At 40.3% G+C, this 22,624-nt stretch overlaps 3 non-coding genes across 3 annotated transcripts; 2 read left to right on the top strand and 1 right to left on the bottom strand.

Annotated features, from left to right (window-relative positions):
• Window positions 1-1,706: 1,706 nt before the first annotated feature.
• TRNAI-UAU lies at window positions 1,707-1,800 on the bottom strand. The gene is made up of 2 exons: window positions 1,763-1,800; window positions 1,707-1,742 (listed from the first exon to the last, which is right to left on the bottom strand). It is a non-coding gene; the product is annotated as a tRNA-Ile (tRNA).
• Window positions 1,801-11,589: 9,789 nt separating this feature from the next.
• Window positions 11,590-11,663, top strand: TRNAM-CAU. The gene has a single exon. It is a non-coding gene; the product is annotated as a tRNA-Met (tRNA).
• Window positions 11,664-19,204: 7,541 nt separating this feature from the next.
• On the top strand, window positions 19,205-19,278 carry TRNAI-AAU. The gene has a single exon. It is a non-coding gene; the product is annotated as a tRNA-Ile (tRNA).
• The last annotated feature ends 3,346 nt before the right edge of the window (window positions 19,279-22,624 follow it).

Genomic DNA, 22,624 nt, shown 5'->3' with positions numbered 1-22,624 from the left:
AACACAAAATTGGCATAAGCCAGTTTATAACAATTCTTTATGGTAAAGGTCACCATTTTTCTAACATCTTTTGCAGATACTCAATAATATCCTTAATTGACTGGAGACAGAGATAAAATAATTAAGGAGGTAGATCTTAAGAAAAATTATCCAAAACTTAAAACTAAGGCCAAAAGAGTACTAGTGCCCTTTCAAAATCATACTAGAGCATTGTCTAACAAGCCCACTTAAGGGGCAACCGATCCTCTGTGTTAATGCAACTCTTGAGAGGTCACTATTTACTATTGATTAGGGCACAGACTCTATAAAGTTAAATGTAATCCTGTAGAAGATTAAGTTTTCAATGATTTTTGCCCAGTAAAGATGCAACTAGCTTCTGTCTTTTAGAAAAAACAATATGAAAGGCCATAGTTTTCATTATATCCCTGTAGGACATTAGCTAGTTTTTTAGTCAAATTTGCAATCTTATTTGAGCATTCTTTTTCCCTCCACTGAGTATACATTCACCAGTCTTTTCTATTGTCTTTTGAACCAGTTTACCGTACTCCTTGTTTCCTCGTAATGACAAATAAATCTTTGACCATTAGTCACTATATATATTTGATTATTATACTTTGACAGCTTTTAAGATACTCTGGTAGCTTAGCAAGAGCTATGAAGTGAGAAATTGCCCACTTTATTATCATCATGTGCTTTCCTGAATGGGATCTCCCTATCCTTCCTCAGCAGATAAGTGCACCGTGTTCAGATACATAAAGGACACATTTAGGAATCCATACCTCAAGAGAGAGTTCTCTGTGCCCAGATTCATTTCACTCACCTTTTGCGACATGTCCCAAGTGTGACACATGTGCTTTCAGGTTTGGGGCAATCTTTAAAGCTAGGAAAAGAACTCAAAATTCCTCGGTTCAGTTCACCCTCTCGGGAAGAGTTGGGAAGCATCTGATAAAAAGCTGTGTTCCGGCAAACTGCGGGTTCCACATGCTCCAGGAGAGGGGGAGCATATTTTAAAGTCAGAATCCCTACCTACATCCTACCCACCCCACTCACAACAATATGCTTATTCTCGTAATGTTCTGCAGATTTCTGGCTTCTGGGCCTCATTGTCACTTACCATTTTCCAGGTCCAGGCAGTTGGGCCGCCCGAGGACACCAGGTTCTGATTCTCAGTTGATAGAAGCAGCTAGATCTTCCATGACTATTGGTTCTATCAGGTAAAATTAGGTGTGTGTGGCGGTGGAGAGGCGGAGAAATACTGGAGGCGACAACGTCGTCAGAAATTAGTACTTATTTTTTTCCCCCAAGCCAGAGTTTAATCAGGCAGGAACCCTTTACAGTTTCCCATTTTGAGTGTCCTCAAATGGAGTTCACTGCGTATAACTCAAGGGAGTTACTTATCACTTAATAAGTGCGTACCAGAGGCTATCCGAGAAACGATGATCATAAGAACAAAGTGGGGAGGAGGATGGCGAGAGATGATGTTCTTTATCTGAGGTCGGCCCCCAGGACAAACAGGAGATAGAGGTTTAGTCACTGCAGCACAACGGATTTGGTCGGTAATTGAATGACGTTGTTTGGTTCTAAAAGCTGTAAGGAAACCAGTAAGAATAAACGCTGTAAGACAATTCCAAAGGCATTAAAAACCATGGAGTATGGCCGCAGGAGGGAAGGGGTCTTCAAGTTTTGCAGTTTGTTCGCAAAAACAGTGCTCCAGGTGAGGCTCGAACTCACAACCTCGGCATCGCTCGCACACATACTGCCGTATAAGTACCGCGCGCTAACCGATTGCGCCACTGGAGCACGCGATCCCCTCTTCCGGTCACTCAATACACGGCCTATACAAGAACTGTCGGCGTGTTTGCTCAGGTCACAATGGCCCAGTTGCCCAGGGAACAGCATCTCCCGGCGCATGTGAAGGCTGAGTGGGTTCAGCCGCGGACCCCTCGGGGCCACCGGTCCTGGAAGCGCGGAGCGTGCTCTGCTGGCGGAAATGAAGGCGAATACTTCCTTCTTAGGCGACCGGGAAAACTGCGGATGCTCGAGAGACTCCCTCTGCCTCACGCGTCCCCTGGAGGACCCTCAGTGGCGGCAGTGTGGGCGAGCGAGCGTCTCTCCGGGTACTTGTCCCAGCGTCGGAGGAAGCTTGCCACTTGCCCGCGGAGAGGGTGGGGGATGGCAATGCCTGGGAGGATCACGAAGCCCCTTCAGGTGGGATTTACTAAAACCGCTCATTTCCTATGGATTCCGTAGTTAGGGAAAGGGAATGTTGCTGGGCTGCATTGTCTGCGGCTATCTGTGAAGCAGTCGGTGGAATGGGGGCTCTGTTTCTTGCCTCGGGCATCCCTCCCTGGGATCTGAGAGTTGAAACTATCTAGGGTAAAACAACTGAAACATGCTAGGAATTGGGTCTCTGAAATTTTGAGTGTCTCTTTGCTAGGTTAAACTAGGTTTTTTTAAAATGTCTAACTAGATTAAAGACCTTGTGCTTCGGAGTGTTTTGAGATGAGAGGATGGGAGAAAGGGCTGCATCTAGAAGTCTGTGTTTCTACGGGGCTGTTTAACATACCCGGAGATATCGGGAGTATTTCTTGTGGGTGGGTGATGTAGGGGAGAGAAAGTATACAGAATTAGTTGGCCTTTCTATCCCAAGCAGTTTCTTTTTAAAAAAAATTTTTTTAAAAATAAACACTATATATTTAAGGTGTACAACATGACGTTCTGATATACATATACACAGTGAAATGATTCCTACGTTAACATAGCCATCTCCTCACATAGTTACCACTTTTTGTGTATGATGAGAGCACCTGAAATCTACTCTCTTAGCAAATTTCCAAGGTATAATACAGTATTAACTGTAGTCATCATGCTATACATTAGATCTCTTGACTTGACCATCCTACACAACTGCAACTTTGCACTCTTTGACCAACATCTCACCATTTCCACACACCCCATCCCTGGTTACCACTATTCTACTTTCTGCTTCTCTGTATTTGACATTTTTAGAATCCACATTTAGGTAAGACCATGGAGTATTTTTCTGTGTTTCGCTTGTTTGACTTAGCCTAATGGCATCCAGTTTCATCAGTGTCACAAATGGCAGGATATTTTTAAGGATGGACAATGTTGCATTATTTATATAGACCATATTTAATTTATGCATTCATCTGTCAACAGATACTTAGGTTGTTTGTGTAGCTTGGCTATTGGGAATGTTTCCATGAACATGGGCATGCAGATATCGCTTTAAGATCCTCATTTCATTTCCCTTGAGTTTATAACCACAAGAGGGATTGCCAGATCATATGGTATCATATTTTCTGTAGTAATTTACATTCCCACCAACAGTGTACAAAGGTTCCCCTTTCTACACATCCTTGCCAACACTTGTTATCTTTTATCTTTATAGCCATTCTAACAGGTGTGAGGTGATATATCATTGTGGTTTTGATTTGCATTTCTCTGATGATTAGAGATACTGAGCATTTTTTTCTATTGGCCATTTGTATATTTCCTTTGGGGAAATGTCTATTAAGATTCTTTGCCCATTTTAAAATCAGATTGTTTGGGTTTTTGCTGTTAAGTTTTGTGAATACCTTATATACTTTGAATATTACCTCCTTATCAGATATGTGGTTTGCAAATATTTTCTCCCAACTCATAGGTTGCCTTTTCATTTTTTCCATGATTTCTGTCACTGTGCAGAAGATTTTTAGTTTGATGTACTCCAATTTGTTTATTTTTGCTTTTGTTGCCTGAGCTTTTGGTGTCCTGTCCAAAAAGTCATTGCCAAGGCCAATGTCAAGGAATTTTCCACCTATATTTTCTTCTAGGAGTTTTATAGTTTTAGGTCCTACGTTTAAGTCTTTAATCTATTTTGAGTTGATTTTTGCATATAGTATAAGATACAGGTCTAATTTCATTCTTTTTCATATGGGTTCCTAGTTTTCCCAATATCATTTATTAAAGAGGCTATCCTTTTCCCATTGTGTATGGTTGCCACCTTTGTCAAAACTCAGTTGATTGAAAATGTGTGGATTTATTTCTGGGCTCTCTATTCTGTTCTATTTGTCTATGTGTCTCTTTTCTTGCCAGTACCATGCTATTTTGATTACTGTAGCTTTGCAGTGTATTTTGAAGTTAGGTAGTATGATGCCTCCAACTTTGTTCTTCTTTCTCAAGATTTGGGGTCTTTTGTGATTCCATATGAATTTTAAAAATGTTTTTATTTCTGTGGAAAATGTCATTGGAACTTTGATGGATAGAGTCTTGATCTGTATATCATTTGGGTATCATGAACATTTTCAGAATATTAATTCTTCCAATCCATAAATCTTTCCATTTATGTGTGTCCTCTTCAATTTATTTTATCAATGTTTTACAGTTTTCAGTGTACAGAACTTTCACATTTGGTTAAATTTACTACTAAGTATTTTAGTTTTTTGTAGCAATTGTAAATGGGATTTTTTAAAATTTCTTTTTAGATAGCTTGTTGGTGGTGTAAAGAAACACAACTGATTTTTGTTTCTTGATTTTGTATCCTGCAACTTTACTGAATTTGTTTATTAGTCTTAATGAATTTTTGAGAAGTTTTTTAGAATTTTCTACGTATAGGATCATTTCATCTGCAAACAGCTTTACTTCTTGTCCTATTTGGATGCCTTTTATTTCTTTTTCTTGTCTGTTTGTTTTTGTTAGTACTTTTAGTACTATGTTGAATATAAGTAGAGAAAGTGGACATCCATGCCTTATACCAGATCTTAAAGGAAATGCTTTCCATTTTTCTCCCTTTATTATGATGTTAACTGTGAGCTTTTCATAAATAACCTTTATTGTGTTGAGGTGATTTCCTTCTATACCTGTTTTGTTGAGAACTTTTATCCTGAGTGGATGTTGAACTTTGTTAAATGCTTTTTCATTATCTATGACCATGTGCGTTTTAATCTTTCATTCTGTTAATGTCATATATCACATTGATTTGGGCATGTTAAACCAACTTTAATCTCAGGGATATATCACACCTGGTCACAGTGTATAATCTTTTTGATGTGTTGTTGAATTCATTTTGCTATTATTTTTTAAAGATCTTTACACTTAGGTTCATCAGATATTGGCCCATAATTTTCTTTTCTTGTGGAATCTCTCTCTAGCTTTGGTATCAGAGTGATGTTGGCCTCATAAAATGAGTTTGGAAATATTCCCTCTACTTCTATTTTTGAAAATTTTGAGAAGGATTGGTATCAATTGTTCTTTAAATGTTAGGTAGAATTCAACTCTGAAGCCATCTGGTCCTGGGCTTTTCTTTGTTGGGAGTTGCTATAGTTTGTGTGTGATTTGTCCCCGTCAAAACTCATGTTGAAATTTAATTGCCAACATAAAGGCATTGAGAGGTACTGAGACTTTTAAGTAGCATTTGGGTCTTAAGTGATCCACCCTCATAATGGGATTAATGCAATCTTGTGAGAGTGAGTGAGTTCTCACTCTCTCAGGACTGGATTAGTTGCCATGAGAGCAAATTGTTATGAAGGGAGGCTGCCTCTCCTGTTTTGTCTCTTTGCATGCACTGACTTCCTCTTTCTTTTGTTTTCTGCCATATGTTGAAGCAGTACAAGGCCCTCACCAGATAGGATGCCAGCCAGATCTTGGACTTCTCAACCTGCAGAACCGTGAACTAAATAAATCTCTTTGAAAAAAAAAACAATTACCCAGTTCAAGTTTTCTATCATAGAAACAGAAAATGGACTAAGACAGGAGGTTTTTTTTTTTTTTTGAGACAGTCTCACTTTGTTGCCCGGGCTAGAGTGAGTGCCGTGGCGTCAGCCTAGCTCACAGCAACCTCAAACTCCTCGGCTTAAGCAATCCTCCTGCCTCAGCCTCCTGAGTAGCTGGGACTACAGGCATGTGCCACCATGCCCAGCTAATTTTTTCTATGTATATTTTTAGTTGGCCAGATAATTTCTTTCTATTTTTAGTAGAGACGGGGTCTTGCTCTTGCTCAGGCTATTCTCGAACTCCTGACCTCGAGCGATCCACCCGCCTCGGCCTCCCAGAGTGCTAAGATTATAGGCCTGAGCCACCGCGCCCGGCCAATTTTCTTTTCTTTTAAGGGTGGAAGGAAAGTGATGTGCTCATTTTTCTTTTGCATGTTATCAAAACAACCCCCGAGGTGGATTTATGAAGGTTAGCTTGTCAGAGCTTGCTCTCTGGTGAATGGATAGTGCCATTGTTCCCCCTTAAAGGCTGAATTAAAAGAAGCATCAGCATGCTGGGAGTTACTAGGAGATTCCCTCTTGTCATTTCCTATCTCTCTCATAGGGGGAAGGATGACAACAATTAGGGACTTGATATACAGACTAAGAAATATTCAAAAGAAATAAAAAAGAATCAGGCACAAATCCTCTGCTAGATTCTTTTGTACAAATCCCTTTTGCCTGAAAAATCATACCTTAATATACATTCATATTCTATTTCTCCATCATCTATTTTGTTTTATTTTATTTTTACCTTCACAAGAAGCCTGTTGCTACCAAATAAATGAGAAAATCAGTTAATGGCAACAGAACTGTACTGAAATCTCCCACAAGATGCTGGGAGAAGTTTCCTTAAAAGTGAATAATACTCTACCTACAAGGACTTTTTCAGCACCAGGTGCTAGCAGTTGTAATGACTATTTCTTAATTTTTATGTAAGTTGGTTGATAGAGCTTTTCTGCTACCCTAAGTATCATCATCCCAATTTTACAGATGACATGGAAGCTCTGAGGAGTTAAACTATCTTCCTCAGATCATGCAGCTGTAAAGAGGAAAACCAGGTATGGAAAAAAATTCTTTCCTTCACCCTGTGTTCAATCCTCAACAGCATCTCTCAATGGACATTTTTTGATTCCTTTACTCTGATATGATCTTGCCTCTTATTCTTTATTGCCCCTCCTTTCCTCCCTCCCTTCCTTTTTCTGTTCTCCAAGGTAGTGTTGTTATGTAACTTGTAGGTGACACACCTTAGCAACAATGGAACACGCATCTCAGATGTAAGAAACAGAAGCGCTCCCCCAGGACTTTCCGTAGTGTAGTGGCCGTGATAGCCACTGCCCAAGAAGTCCTCGATTCGAAAACAGCACGAGCTTTTTGCCTTCCAGAAATAGCCGCCACCACCACCCTGTTCCCACCTCCTCCTAGGTGGTCCCAGCTACGAGGAACAAGTGGTAATCCCCACCCCCTTCCTTAAATAAAATCATTTAACCATCCTGGGATATCTGTGCCACATTAGCTGGACAGTTCTCGGTGGGTCCTCCTAAGCTGAGACCTTCTTCTGTTCGGGAATATCTGAAACTTGAAAAGTTGGCGGCGCCAGTGTTTTCCCGTTGCGACTTTGTCCTTGTTAGCTTTTCTCCTCCTTCCTGCCAGACACCAGGTAGCCACTGCGCTCTTGCCCTGGGCAGTCAAGGAGAAGAGTCTCTCTCAGTTATGCCCCGGTTTCAGTCTACGAATCTTAAAATTCGAGATAGTTTTGGTGTCCCACGAGGCCTAAAAAAAGACCAGCGTCAGCCGGGGAATTAGCTCAAGTGGTAGAGCGCTCGCTTAGCATGCGAGAGGTAGTGGGATTGATGCCCACATTCTCCAAACTTTTTCACTGTTTGAATCTCGCCTCTCCAAGCGACAACCAGGACCCTTCAACCTCTTGGAAAAAACGAGAAAGTACACACCGAACGCAGTGGTAATTTGGACGCCAATGTCGTTCGTGACGTATGGGCACAAACAGTACATGGCTGCCCATGGCTCTACTAGCATTCGGTATAGTATACATCTACCAATTTATAATTTGCTTTTTCTTTCTTCCAGGACTGGTGATACCAAGAGACATAACCGATTGCTCTTTCTCTCACTTTCCTCCTGCAGCTTGGTCCTAAAAGAGCCACAGTCCTGAAAATATACCGGCCACAGCTATCTGGGTAAATAAATAAAGCCCCCGCTTTCTGGTCAGGGGACTCAAACCGGGAGTCCCAAGTAACCAGAACCTACCGGGAAAGACACCGTGGAAAGCAAACCCAGGAAGTTGTTTGTGAACTCCTGGGCGTACCCACGAGCTGTGAAGAAGTGCCTCTGGTCCTAAACGACTTCCCTAAAAAGAGCTTGAGAACTGAGCTAAGGGATAGCCCGCTTCCCAGGGCACACATTGGCCACATTCCGGAGACCTTCAGACATTATAGTATTGTAAAGGCTTTGAAAATGGTATCGACTTTGAAACCACAACACACAGAAGGCGGGTCCCTACTTGGAACTTGAGCACAAGGCAGTCAAGTGCCTGCAAAAACAAAAATAGCAATATTATCCCTAAGATTTCAGCGAGACACACATCACACAGTACAAAAATGTACAAAATCCAAGATTATTCAGCACGCGAGGAACAAGTGAAATCTTAATTCATTTGGGAAAGAGAATCCACAGATAACAATACTGAGATGATACAGATGTTGGAATCATCTGACAAACACTTTAAAGCAGTTATTATAACAATGCTCCAAAAATCAGGGGCTAACACCCTTGAAGTGAATGGAAAGTTAGAATGTCTTAGCAAATAACTGGAAGATATAAACACGAATTTTAAACTTAAAAATAAAAAAATGCATTAACCAGAACTGTTAGGGGGGAAAAGACTTCATTGGATGGTCTTGCTTGCAGAATGGAGATGACTGAGGAAAAAGTCAGTGAACTTGAAAATAAAACAATAATACTTAGATAATCTGAACGACAGAAAGGGTTATCTTTTCAAATGAACACAGCCTTAGGGACAAATAGAAAAATAAGAAAAATCTAATAGTCACATCATCATAATCCCAGAAGAAGAGGAGAAAGAGATCCTTGAGGGGAAAAAACTGAAGAATTCATGGCTGAAAACATACCAAATTTGTCAAAAGACATAAACCAGATTAAACAAGTTCAGCAAACCTCAAGGAGGATAAACTCAAAAGAAATCAATACCCACACACGTCACAATCAAACTACTGAAAACTAAGGGGAAAAATCATCAAAACTGCCAAAGAAAATAAATGAGAAACTACAATTTGTATAATTGTGGCTTTCTCATTAGAAACCATAGGGGCCAGAAAAAAATGTCATAACATTTATTAAATGCTGAAAGAAAAGACCTGTAAATGCAGAATGCTATGTATAGCAAAAAATATATTTCAGACATAAAGATGAATAAATACATGATAATTTGAAGGTAAAGTGAGAGAATTCATTACTAACAGTACTGGTAGAAAAGAATTAGCAATTATTTTGGTAAGAAAAATGATACCAGAAGAAAACTTAGAACATCACCAGTGAAGGTGATGAACAACAGCAGAAGCAGGAAATATCTAGGGAAACATAACAGACTATTATTGTTTTTTTGAGTTCTTTAAAGTATGTTTGATTTTTGAAAGCAAAAATTGTAACATTGACAGAGTTTGCATTTTATCTAGAGGTACTACATAGATAACATAAAGGGGTTAGGGTAAAGGGATTTAATGGTTATGAAGTTTCTATATTGAACTTGAATGGTAAGAATACTGATTCCAAGTATACTGTGAAAAGTTATATATGTATGCGGTAATTCCTGAACCACTTACTAATCATGTTTGTGTAAGCCAAAATAAGATAAGAAGAGGAACATAGGAAACTAAAAGACTAAGGGAGCAAACCATGAATAAATTATTAAATAGTAGATCTATTTAAAAACTTATTAATAATAACATTAAATGTAAATGATCTAAACACATCAATTAAAAACCAGAGATTGTCAAAATTTATTGAAAATAAATATGCTGACTATAAGACACACTTTCAGTATACTTACATATGAGATTAAAAGTTATATAAGTGGTTGAAAGTAAAGACTGGGGAAAGATACATCATGCAAGCATTAATCTATGAAAGTTGAGGTGGATATGTTAAAACCAGGCAAAGTAGATCTCAAAGCAGAGAAAATCTCCAGGGATAAAGAGGGATGTTACATAATTACAGGTGTCAATTCACCAGAGAAATATTGTCCTAAATGTGTATGTGGAAACAGAGCTTTAAAACTTATAAACAAGAGTGGATAAATCTGGAAAAAAAAATAGAAAAATCCAGTTATAGTTGCAAATGTCGATGCTGCTCTCTCAGTAATTGATAGATCTAGTAGACACCAAATCAGCAAATATATTGAAGAACTGAACAACACAATCCACCAATAAATCTAATTGACTTTATTTTAAAAATTACAATTTTGGTAGAAAAAGGTGCCAAAGACTGTGCAATGTCATATTATAACTAGGAAAATCAAGAATGGTCAGAGTGTAGAGAGTGACATTATTGAAACATATTTTTGAAAGAATTATTTAGCAGTAAATGCCAGGGAGACTGAAACTGGTGAATTTGGAAGTTGATCATCCCTTGACCATATTTATCCTGCCTTGTCTTGAGGTATGGAGTAGCATAATTCCTTTTCAATTACCTAAGCCTACTAGCACAGAACACCTGGCACAGAACACCTCCCCAGTGAATATGTACTGAATGAGTAGAAAGAAATGCATAGATTCAAAAGAGTTATGCAAGAATAATATTCAGTATTTGGCAAATCATTTGATGTAGTGTTTGAAGGAGGAGACTGAGTCAAAGTTGAGTTGGAAGTCTAAGCACAAAAGGTAGGAAATGAGGAGGCTGGGAATTAAATATCTGGTGTATGAATGAATGGGGTGCTTATACAGAAGAACAGGCAGAGACATCCTGAGATGGAGCAGAGAAAAAAAAAACCCTCACGTTTTGGAATCTAACAAATCTGCTTCTCAATTCAGGCTTTGCCACTTACCAGCTCTGGGACTTTTTACTTAACTTATGGGAGCCTCCAGTACATCTGGGAAGTGCAGATTACTGCAAAATATTGCTGAAATTCAATTTAACTATATGTGAAGTAAACTCAAGAAATCTCTTAGTATAATCACTGACCGGCAAGATTGTAAAACACACACACACACACACACACACACACACACAGGTTATTATTATAAGTTCTGTGGTGTTTGGGTTTTGTTTGTTTATTTTGTTCTCTTTTCGTTTTTATTTTTTTTGTAGAGGGAATGTCTCCAGTCATGTAGATGCAAGTGGATATAGAAAGTAAGACAGAGTAATACAGACAAAAGACACGTTAGAGGGCTATTTCTTGGCTCATTCAATCACGCGGTTGGTCAGACCAGTGAACTACTGTTAAGTGAGCACCTTCTATGTTACTTTTCACCAAAGGAGACCATGGAAGGTGGAAGGAAGAGTGACTAAGATTTGTGAGGGAGGGAAAACCCAGGTCACTGGGCCACACCAGAAAAGAGCAGCCAAAGACAACTGTGATTGTCCCTGGTCCCCCAGCCCGCACGGTCCTATCGTTAGGTGAATCCTGGACAGGCGTGGACTCCAATGGTCCTGGGTGTGGAGCCCCTCAGGTGTAGCTTTAGCTGATGTGGAGTAATTTCCAAGTGGCATTACTGATGTTCTGAGAAGGCTAGGAAGTGACAAAGCAGCCGTGCTAGAGCAGAAGCGTCCATACCTCCATGGCAAAAACAACAACACTGTTGCCCTCTTGGCGCAGCCGGCAGCGCGTCAGTCTCATAATCTGATAGGTCCTGAGTTTGAACCTCAGAGAAGGCAGACTTTTGAAGCCTCCCCCACACCAAATTACAAAACGCCAACACTGTGTCTTACCCTGACAGCACGAAAATCACTTCCTTCTACTTCTTTTCAGCCTCCCGGTGGAAACATTTACATTACACCACTAACTGCCAGCTGTCCGATGAAACTGGGCTTCCTCTCCAGCTCGCACAGGAAGCGGGGGAAATTTCTAGTCCACCTTCGTGCTCTCGACGCCGCCCAGCCGAAATTAGCCGCGGCGAAGTCCTTCATTCTCTCCATCACACAATCAGGATTTCTAGAGCACTCATCTTCTTAGGACACTGTTTGGGCAGCGAGTCAACACGGAATACAACGCAAATATTCCCGCCCTCGTGAAATTGCATCCCACTTGGGAGGACTGGGGGAGAAACAGAAAGGAAACAAGAAAAATACCTAACAAGTTGTGTGACCAAGTCTACTGTGAGGGAATCATTAGGCAATAAAGGTGTCGGGAGCGTCGAGCTGACACATTCAGCTTTCAGGGGAAGAGTCAGGGAGGTTGTCACCTGGGAGACATCATTTAGCCTCCAGTCGTCTTGCTGGGCCTCCTGTGTCCAAAGTTTCTATTCTAACACTGTCATGACAGTAATTTTTACCTGTCGAGGCAACTGGGGGTATGAGAGATTTTTGCACGTGAGGCTACTTGAGTTGGTTGGATAAACGATGGTACATGACTACTGGGGTGGTAAATCTTTCACGTTTCTTCTTTGCGTGCAAGAGGAAGACTGTGGGTTTCTCAGGGTGGATTCACAGCACCTAGAGATGAGTCTGAGCAGTTCCATTAGCTACTGCTTTGGCTTCCCTGTGGAATGTGGGCCACTCACACTAGGCTTGTGTCATAGGTGCTCACTAGGGGGTTGACTAGTGGATTTACTGACTGAAGTCAGAGCCCACCAGGGTTCTCTTTTTGGCTAGTACAGACGTCCCTCTAACGTTTCACATAGTCCTTGTGTGAAGAAAAAGCCCTAAATGGGCTTGAAAAATTGAATTCTCTATGGGGAAAGCAGGAAGCCCTGCCACAGAAGGACAGCATATCAGCATATGGTAGGGTCTCAGTACAGATATGTATTCTCAGTAGGTCAAGAGGGTTAAGCAGCAAATCTGACCAGAATATCTCTGGTGGAGAAAAACAATCTTGTTTTCATATCCACCTTTCAAAGTAGAATTCATCCCCAGAAATCCATCTGCCTTTCCATTTGAATGGCATATGGACCATAATTCTTGTCTGCTGATGTCTGGAAGGAAAGGAAGTAAAGATACTTATTGGTCTTTCATCTTGGAAAAAAGCCGTTCCCCATTATATCTGACATAGATGAGTAGGATGGGAAGGAATTCTGACTCCCAGAACATTAGTGTTTTTGTTGTTTACCTTTCCTTCTTTCCTTAAATTAAACACTAGAGTAAAAGCCCTCTTTTCCACAGTTTTCAATGGGCTCTTAAAATTCGCCTGTCCTCCCTCTACTTTATCGTATCTCAGGATCCTAGTATCTGCCTATGCCAACCTTATCTTTCTCTGTAAGACAAGGGGAAGGATCAAGCCCTATACAGCGAACGGGGCCATATTTGGAGGGGATCATGGTAGAGATGTGAGACCCTAGGAGGCTGCCCTACCTCTTCCACCTGTGTGGCCATAATTCCAAAATTCAGTAACAATCCCAGCCCAATTTTTAAAGCAAGAAAACATGACCTGTGGGAGAACCCCACAATTCCAAAGATGTACCCTAGTACCCTACTACGACCTTTCACTTCCCTTCTGGCAATTCAAGAAAGGGAAACTGTGCCAGAACTAGATTATTTCCATGGCAAAATACTATAGGTCTCCCTTTCCCCTACATTTTCTGACAGAAACAGTAGCTTTTCATTGTGTTTCTGCCTGGGCTCGTGCTGGAGATGCTCTGCCCTCCATTGAGTCAAGGACCCCACTACCACAGTACCTGTAATGACAGTCCAGACCAAAACCATCAGAAATGGCTGCACACTTATGAAAAAATCCTGTGGTTTTTAATTCCCACATGTAGAAACTGAGATAAATTGTTTTTCTCTTTTCAGAAACAGCTCAAATTCTATTACAAGATGGGGAAAATCCCAGCAGTAATACTAGAAATGTATGCCATCCCCATTTTTTTATCAGAACCTGATGAGACCCAGAAATGTGAAGAGAAGAGAAGAGAAGGAGGGTCATGATTCTGCTGTGCTGAGTAGTGGGGCGATGCTTGCATTTTGCCCTTTGCTGGCAACCTTTTCTCTCCTTCTACTTGAGCCTTTTCGATGCCAAGAATCTGATGGGTGATGCTCTTAAGGACCCTGTGAATGGCTTGTCTTTTAGCAAACCCAACATTTGTTTAGGCCAGTGGTGTAGGGTCTTAAATTGGCAATAGAAAAATCTTGCATTTTGACTTTGTTGCTCTATGGTGACTGGGCTTCTGGGCAGGCTGTCCACCAAGGCCCTTCCTTCAGCTGTCAGCTCCTAAAATCATCTCCTCTACTCTTGCCTCAGGCTTAGCAAGCTGCTAACTTCCTGGCCCTCAGTCCCCAAATCAAATGTCGCTTCGCTAGAGAGGATACCTACCTAACTAAAGCCACTTATTGATGATTTCTGCCCATCACAAAAAACTTATTCCATCTCCCTCATAAACACTGTGTGTTTTAGAAAGTGTCTTATGAAGTTTTTTGTTTCTAATTTTCCATCTCTCCTCTGGAATGTAAGCTTCTTTAGACTCAAATCACTGTTTGGCCTCACTTTATCCCCAGTGCCTAGAATTAAGCCATGCAATATGATTACCACCTTGAAATGGAGATAATAGGTAAGGATAAGGAACAGGTAACTCAAATACAAATTAATAACTTAATAAATCATCCCACCACATTTCCAAAATGTTAATCTCTGCACCTGCTGATTCATTTTTCTCTTTTTTGCTTTATCCAATAGTTTGAATTTTACTGATGACTGTTTATTTCGATTGTATTATTTTTATTTCCCCCCAGTTTTTTTAAATTAGTGTATAAGAAAATGAAGACATAAGGACTCACCTTTATAAGCCAGTCACAGCTGTAATTTGAATGTTGGGTGAAACTAGATCAGAACTAAAAGCCTAGTGCCTTTGCATGCATGTTCCTATAACCATTTCCTCTGCATAGGTCCTTCATTTCCAGTTTCATTCTGTTCTCCACAGGTGAAGCCATAAAATAATAGCTCTACCTTCTGCTCCTTCTGGGGAGTACCAAGATGAAGAGGGCTTCAGGATTTGACTAATGAAGCTTGTGAGGATTCTTACACTAGGTAGATCACGAATCTTTAGTGTTCTGTGAGCCTGAACACTGACAAAGAACAGTGTGGGGGAGGAAGAGGAGACAGCGGTCACATTCAGAATGCTGACAGTGTAAACAGCACAGCATAGTCAAGTGGCCTTCAAGACACCTCCTCCTTTGGGGCCCAGGGATAAAATGATAACATATCTGATAACGGGTTGTGAGAAATTGCTTCCTCAATTTTCTTTTCTTTTAAGGGTGGAAGGAAGGTGATGTGCTCATTTCTCTTTTGCATGTTATCAAAACAACCCCCAAGGTGGATTTATGAAGGTTAGCTTGTCAGAGCTTGCTCTCTGGTGAATGGATAGTGCCATTGTTCCCCCTTAAAGGCTGAATTAAAAGAAGCATCAGCATGCTGGGAGTTACTAGGAGATTCCCTCTTGTCATTTCCTATCTCTCTCATGGGGAAAGGATGACAACAATTAGGGACTTGATATACAGACTAAGAAATATTCAAAAGAAATAAAAAAGAATCAGGCACAAATCCTCTGCTAGATTCTTTTGTACAAATCCCTTTTGCCTGAAAAATCATACCTTAATATACATTCATATTCTATTTCTCCATCATCTATTTTGTTTTATTTTTACCTTCACAAGAAGCCTGTTGCTACCAAATAAATGAGAAAATCAGTTAATGGCAACAGAACTGTACTGAAATCTCCCATAAGATGTTGGGAGAAGTTTCCTTAAAAGTGAATAATATTCTACCTACAAGGACTTTTTCAGCACCAGGTGCTAGCAGTTGTAATGACTATTTCTTAATTTTTATGTAAGTTGGTTGATAGAGCTTTTCTGCTACCCTAAGTATCATCATCCCAATTTTACAGATGACATGGAAGCTCTGAGGAGTTAAACTATCTTCCTCAGATCATGCAGCTGTAAAGAGGAAAACCAGGTATGGAAAAAAATTCTTTCCTTCACCCTGTGTTCAATCCTCAACAGCATCTCTCAATGGACATTTTTTGATTCCTTTACTCTGATATGATCTTGCCTCTTATTCTTTATTGCCCCTCCTTTCCTCCCTCCCTTCCTTTTTCTGTTCTCCAAGGTAGTGTTGTTATGTAACTTGTAGGTGACACACCTTAGCAACAATGGAACACGCATCTCAGATGTAAGAAACAGAAGCGCTCCCCCAGGACTTTCCGTAGTGTAGTGGCCATCACGCTGGCCTTCTGCCCAAGAAATCCTCGATTCGAAAATAGCACGAGCTTTTTGCCTTCCAGAAATAGCCGCCACCACCACCACCACCCCGTTCCCACCTCCTCCTAGGTGGTCCCAGCTACGAGGAACAAGTGGTAATCCCCACCCCCTTCCTTAAATAAAATCATTTAACCATCCTGGGATATCTGTGCCACATTAGCTGGACAGTTCTCGGTGGGTCCTCCTAAGCTGAGACCTTCTTCTGTTCGGGAATATCTGAAACTTGAAAAGTTGGCGGCGCCAGTGTTTTCCCGTTGCGACTTTGTCCTTGTTAGCTTTTCTCCTCCTTCCTGCCAGACACCAGGTAGCCACTGCGCTCTTGCCCTGGGCAGTCAAGAAGAGTCTCTCTCAGTTATGCCCCGGTTTCAGTCTAGGAATCTTAAAATTCGAGATAGTTTTGGTGTCCCACGAGGCCTAAAAAAAAGACCAGCGTCAGCGGGGGAATTAGCTCAAGTGGTAGAGCGCTTGCTTAGCATGCGAGAGGTAGTGGGATCGATGCCCACATTCTCCAAACCTTTTCACTGTTTGAATCTCGCCTCTCCAAGCGACAACCAGAACCCTTCAACCCCTTGGAAAAAACGAGAAAGTACACACCGAACGCAGTAGTAATTTGGACGCCAATGTCGTTCGTGACGTATGGGCACAAACAGTACATGGCTGCCCATGGCTCTACTAGCATTCGGTATAGTATACATCTACCAATTTATAATTTGCTTTTTCTTTCTTCCAGGACTGGTGATACCAAGCGACATAACCGATTGCTCTTTCTCTCACTTTCCTCCTGCAGCTTAGTCCTAAACGAGGCACCGTCTTGAGAAGTACAGGGCACAACTACCTGGGTAAATAAAGCCCCCGCTTTCTGGTCAGGGGACTCAAACCGGGAGTCCCAAGTAACCAGAACCTACCGGGAAAGACACCGTGGAAAGCAAACCCAGGAAGTTGTTTGTGAACTCCTGGGCGTACCCACGAGCTGTGCTCTGGTCCTAAACGACTTCCCTAAAAGGAGCTTGAGAACTGAGCTAAGGGATAGCCCGCTTCCCAGGGCACACATTGGCCACATTCCGGAGACCTCCAGACATTATAGTATTGTAAAGGCTTTGAAAATGGTATCGACTTTGAAACCACAACACACAGAAGGCGGGTCCCTACTTGGAACTTGAGCACAAGGCAGTCAAGTGCCTGCAAAAACAAAGATAGCAATATTATCCCTAAGATTTCAGCGAGACACAGAGTATCATCACACAGTACAAAATGTACAAAATCCAAAATTATTCAGCACGCGAGGAACAAGTGAAATCTTAATTCATTTGGGAAAGAGAATCCACAGATAACAATACTGAGATGACACAGATGTTGGAATCATCTGACAAACACTTTAAAGCAGTTATTATAACAATGTTCCAAAAATCAAGGGCTAACACCCTTGAGTGAATGGAAAGTTAGAATGTCTTAGCAAATAACTGGAAGATATAAACACGAATTTTAAACTTAAAAATTAAAAAATGCATTAACTGGAACTGTTGGGGGGAAAAGACTTCATTGGATGGTCTTGCTTGCAGAATGGAGATGACTGAGGAAAAAGTCAGTGAACTTGAAAATAAAACAATAATACTTAGATAATCTGAACGACAGAAAGGATTATCTTTTCAAATGAGCACAGCCTTAGGGACAAATAGCAAAATAACATGGTTTCTCCACCTTCTTTTTTCTTTTCACTTCCATTCAATGCTATGCCCACTATTAAGCTCTCAGGAGGAGGAGACCTATCTGCCTCACCGATGGCATTTCCCGCCTATGCAAAGCGCAGAAGAAGGGAGCGATATAGCGTGAAGGAGGATTAATAAGGGTCAATTTGCATAGAGGAGACAGTGGATAGAATTTCAAAAGTGAGACGAAAAGTCAGGGCAGCCTCATAAAAGATGGATCGGAGAGATGTGAAAGTCTAGTCCAAAATCCAGAAGAAACAGAACATTAGCAAAATGGTGCAGGCAGACCATTTATTGTTGACTATCTGTAATAAAGCAAGGCAGTGAGTTGAGACTTTTTTAATTTATTCAATTATTCCACATGTATCTACTGAGCTATGGATTATATTAGTCTCTGGGTACTGTGGGTGTTCCTAGGAATTCAACCACTTTGCAGGCGCTGTATCTTGCGGACCCCGTTAGCGGGAACCCAACGAACTTCTGAAAATGAATCTCGAGGAATGTATTGGAGAAGTGGCCAGCCAAGCGGAAACACGCAGAGAAATTAGTTCTCTTTGGAACAGAATACATCAACCTCGTGAGACTCAGCGATCAGTGGAGCTCCCAGAGAATCTGTCTCTAAGGTATTAGTCGGGGCTTCAAAATTGAGTATTTCTGTGCATAAAGTGTCAATCGACTTAACACGTTCATAAAGAACAAATGAAATTCGAAAGCAAAGACTGCAATGGAACGCATTTATCTAAAGTGTCTTTTTCAAATAGAAATATAAGAGCGCTTTCCCGAGTTTGGTAAAAATGGGGTCGGAGGAGGAATCAAATATTCACTTTGGGGGAAAATGGGCGAACACAGTGGGAACTGTGTGGTAGAAGCCACGGGCAGAGGAGCCTGGGTGGGCTACTTATATCTGCCTTGGCAGCCCATGGAGAGGAAGTGATGGTAATTCCGTTTTCCGTCATTTTCTCTGAGGGTCGCTCAGGAGCTATGAAAGCAAAGTAAAAAGGATGAATAGAGGCGGGCCAGAGGACGTGTGGAGGGTGGTGGGGTTGCATTTTAAATAAGGTAGCCATGGAAACTCTGCGTCATGAAACATCGAAGCATGTTACATTTGGATTTTCCTTCTGCAGCATTTTATTTTAGCTAAAATTTGAGGCTAGAACAAAATTATCGAGAGTCATAAGCAAGTTACTGAAGATCGTAGCTTCTTCCCAGCTACAAGGTAAACTTCGGAAAACTTTCTTTGGTGACTGGAATAACGTTTCCCCTTTAAATATCTAGTGAGAGATAGGAAAAGTCATGCAGTGCTGTGGCCGGTTAGCTCAGTTGGTTAGAGCGTGGTGCTAATAATGCCAAGGTCGCGGCTTCGATCCCCGTACGGGCCAGGTGTGGATATTTTCTAATGCCTTTTAAACAGCTGTTAACATAAGTTCTGTGACTGGGGAAAAAGTAGAAAACGAGAATGTGAATTCGTGTGTAGCCAGCAGTTTTGACGGGATATAGTGCAGTGTACCGTACTTTTGTGTTTGCTGTTTACTGTCCTGGCAAGAGCAAATACTGAAAAGAGCTGACATTCCAGAAGTAAGCTGAAACCCAGGAGTAATATGAAAAACAAGTGAAAATTCAGAAATACACAGGGGGCAGGGGCTTTTCATCCTTTTACATTTTCCAAGGTGTCTAAATCTTTCTCAGTCATGACTAATTCCTAACGTAGGCTTTCCTAACTATACATCTGCTTACTTCCCACAGAGTTGTCTTTGGCATGTGCAGGGTCTCTCAAGTACAACTCCAGCCCTTGCCTCTGCTCCAGTCTTCATTTCTATTTCCTCTCTTTTCAATTTCTACACTTGACTCTAGAGACATTGGACTTAAAGAAATGTCCCATATAGAACGCTGAGCCTTTCACCTACTCCATGCTTGTCCAGATGTTTTGTTAGACACAAAACCATCTTCTGGGAGACATCTTCCCTGAAACCTCTCCCGGTTTTCTGAGGTTGACTTGTGTTCCTCCCAGCACTCCCAGAGATCCAGGTACACATCTGTTTTGTGGCATTTTACCAGGCTGTGAATATCTGTTGTTTGGCCATCTTCCTCATGAGACTATAAGATCTTTAGGGAAAGGATGCTTATTGTTTAGTGAATGCTAAGTACTTTTAAAAGTCTGCATGAATGAATGAAGAGTGAGAGATATGTATGTAGCCATGAAGGAAAGAGTGTGTCTTTTGCTCCAAAGGGACTTCACAGGTCTGTAGAATCCATACTATCTCAACATAGTGTATTTAGATCAGACTAGCAGTAGGCTACAATATATGGTGATTGGTCCCATTTCTCTGAATGTATCCCTGAGGCTCAGAGTGGCTCTACATGCCCCCAGAATCAGGATGGTGCTGAAAGATGAAGCATGCTTAATAGATCCAAAGTCAGGGAAAGTCTGAAAGTTGAATTTCATTGAGGCTGAGAGATGGGAGCGAGCCCTCTTAAATGACAGGCATTTCCACTTCACTGATCTATAGCGAATAAAACAGTGAGCCAAGTACATCTCAAACCCTATTTTCTGCACAGTTAAAGTGATTGGTTTTGAGATTTTCAAAATTCAAAACAGAATGATTTAGAATTAATGTTTGCAAAACTACTTTATGAAATCTTTAGCTATGAGCAGACACACATATACAGAATAGTGATATTTTCTCTTGAAAACAAATGGGATTTATGCTTGCACTCAACAATAATTAAATAGGGATAAAAAGCTATGGAGTTGGTTAAGTCACTGGCTCTACCCTCAACACATGGACCTTATTATACTCCAGCTACTTCCGTATAGTAACTCCTGGTTTCACAATCTCAAGGTAAAGTCCAGAGGCAGAGAAATGGAAACCGTGTATAAGTGTGTGTGTGTGTGTGTGTGTGTGTGTGTGTGTGTGTGTGAGAGAGAGAGAGAGAGAGAGAGAGGGAGAGGATTTACACTATCGAGGAAAATATTTCCTAAATGCTCACCCTAAGATTTACTCTTGCATCTCATTGGCCACATTTGTGTTATGTGCCCTTGCCTAAACTAATCACTGTCAAGAGAATTGGAACAATTAGATATAACTCTTGGCTCTGATGTTGGAATCCACCTCCTTTGCAGAAGATTGTTGTGGAAAGATGTTCAAGTGCTGAGTGAAGTCCTTTCTATATTAGAAAAGGAGAATGGAAGGAATGGTGATAAATCTAAATTTTTTTGGGGTAAATAGCAAATAGTATCTGCTATATGTTATTCTATACCCATCCAGGAAATAAAAGAAAAATTATTTAGTGAATTTCTCTACTCATTTCAGTAATGTACTTGTGGCTGTAACTAGTCTTCCCGATCCACCAATCATAGAAATAACTTGAACTACAACTCTGATTTAGTTGTAATGATAAAAGCAAAAATGACATTAATATTATATAATGATGTATAGTTGTTCCTCAGTATCCATGGAGGATTGGCTCCAGGACCCCCTTGAATACTAAAATTCGCAGATGTTCAAGGCTCTTAAATAAAATGGCATAGTATTTGCATATAACCTATACACATCCTCCTGTATATTTCAAATCATCACTAGATTACTTATAATACCTACTACAATGTAAATGTTAGGTAAATAGTTGTTATACTGTATTGTTTAGGGAATAATGACAAGGGAAAACATCTGTGCATGCTCAGTACAGATGCATTTTTTTCTAATATTTTCGATCTGCAGTTGGTTGAATCCATGAACGTGGACCCTACAGATACTGAGGGCCAATTGTGATGGTTTCAAAATGCCATGAAAAAAAAGAGCTTTTATTCTTAGAAGGTTTGCTTCTATATTTTCCTCTTAAAGTTATATAGTTTTAGCTCTTACATGTAAGCTGTTAATCAATTTTCAGTTAATTTTTGTATGAAATGTGAGGAAGGAGTCCAACTTCATTTTTTGTGTGTGGATTTCCAATTGTATCAGCATCATTTGTTGAAGACTATTCTTTCCAAATTGAAGTGACTTAGCAGCCTTTTCAGAATCAATTGGCTGTAAATGGAAAAGTTTGTTTCTGGGCTATTGATTCTATTCCATTGATCTATATATCTATTCTGATGCCAGCACCATATTGTCATGATGACTGTTATTTTTTATGAGTTTTAAATTTGGAAATGTACATCCTCTAATTTTGTTCTTTTTCAGGATTGTTTTGGCTGCCCTAAATCTCTTGCACTTTTACATGAATTCCAGGATCAGCTTCTCAATAAATAAATAAATAAATGCCAGCTGGAGTTTTATAGGAATTGCATTAATGTATAGATAAATTTAGAGTATTGACCATGACATGTTTTCCAAATTTTTGAATCTTCTATTTCCTTTAATAATTATATGTAGTTGTAAGAGTATAAGTGCTGTGCATTTTTTCTAAATCTATTCCAAAGAATTTTATTCTTTTAAATAAAGAATAAGCAAAATTGTTTTCTTAATTTTATTTTCAGATGGTACATTGCTAGTAGAGACATAAAATTGATATATTTATATCACTCTTCTAGCCTGCAATCTCGCTGAACTCACTTATTAGATCTAAGCATTTTTAGTGGATTTCTTAGAATTTTCTGTATACATGATCATGTCATCTGCAAAACAGATAGTTTTACTTCTTCCATTCCAATCCAGATGTCTTTTATTTCACTTTATTGCCCTGGTTAGAACATTTAGCACAAGGTTGAATAAAAATGCAACTTATCTG

The sequence above is a fragment of the Lemur catta genome, chromosome 5 (genome assembly GCF_020740605.2).
Source record: "Lemur catta isolate mLemCat1 chromosome 5, mLemCat1.pri, whole genome shotgun sequence".
NCBI classification, from domain to species: domain Eukaryota; kingdom Metazoa; phylum Chordata; class Mammalia; order Primates; family Lemuridae; genus Lemur; species Lemur catta.
The sequence above is the reverse complement of the archived record's forward strand: the minus strand, read 5'-3'. Positions and strand labels throughout refer to the sequence as shown.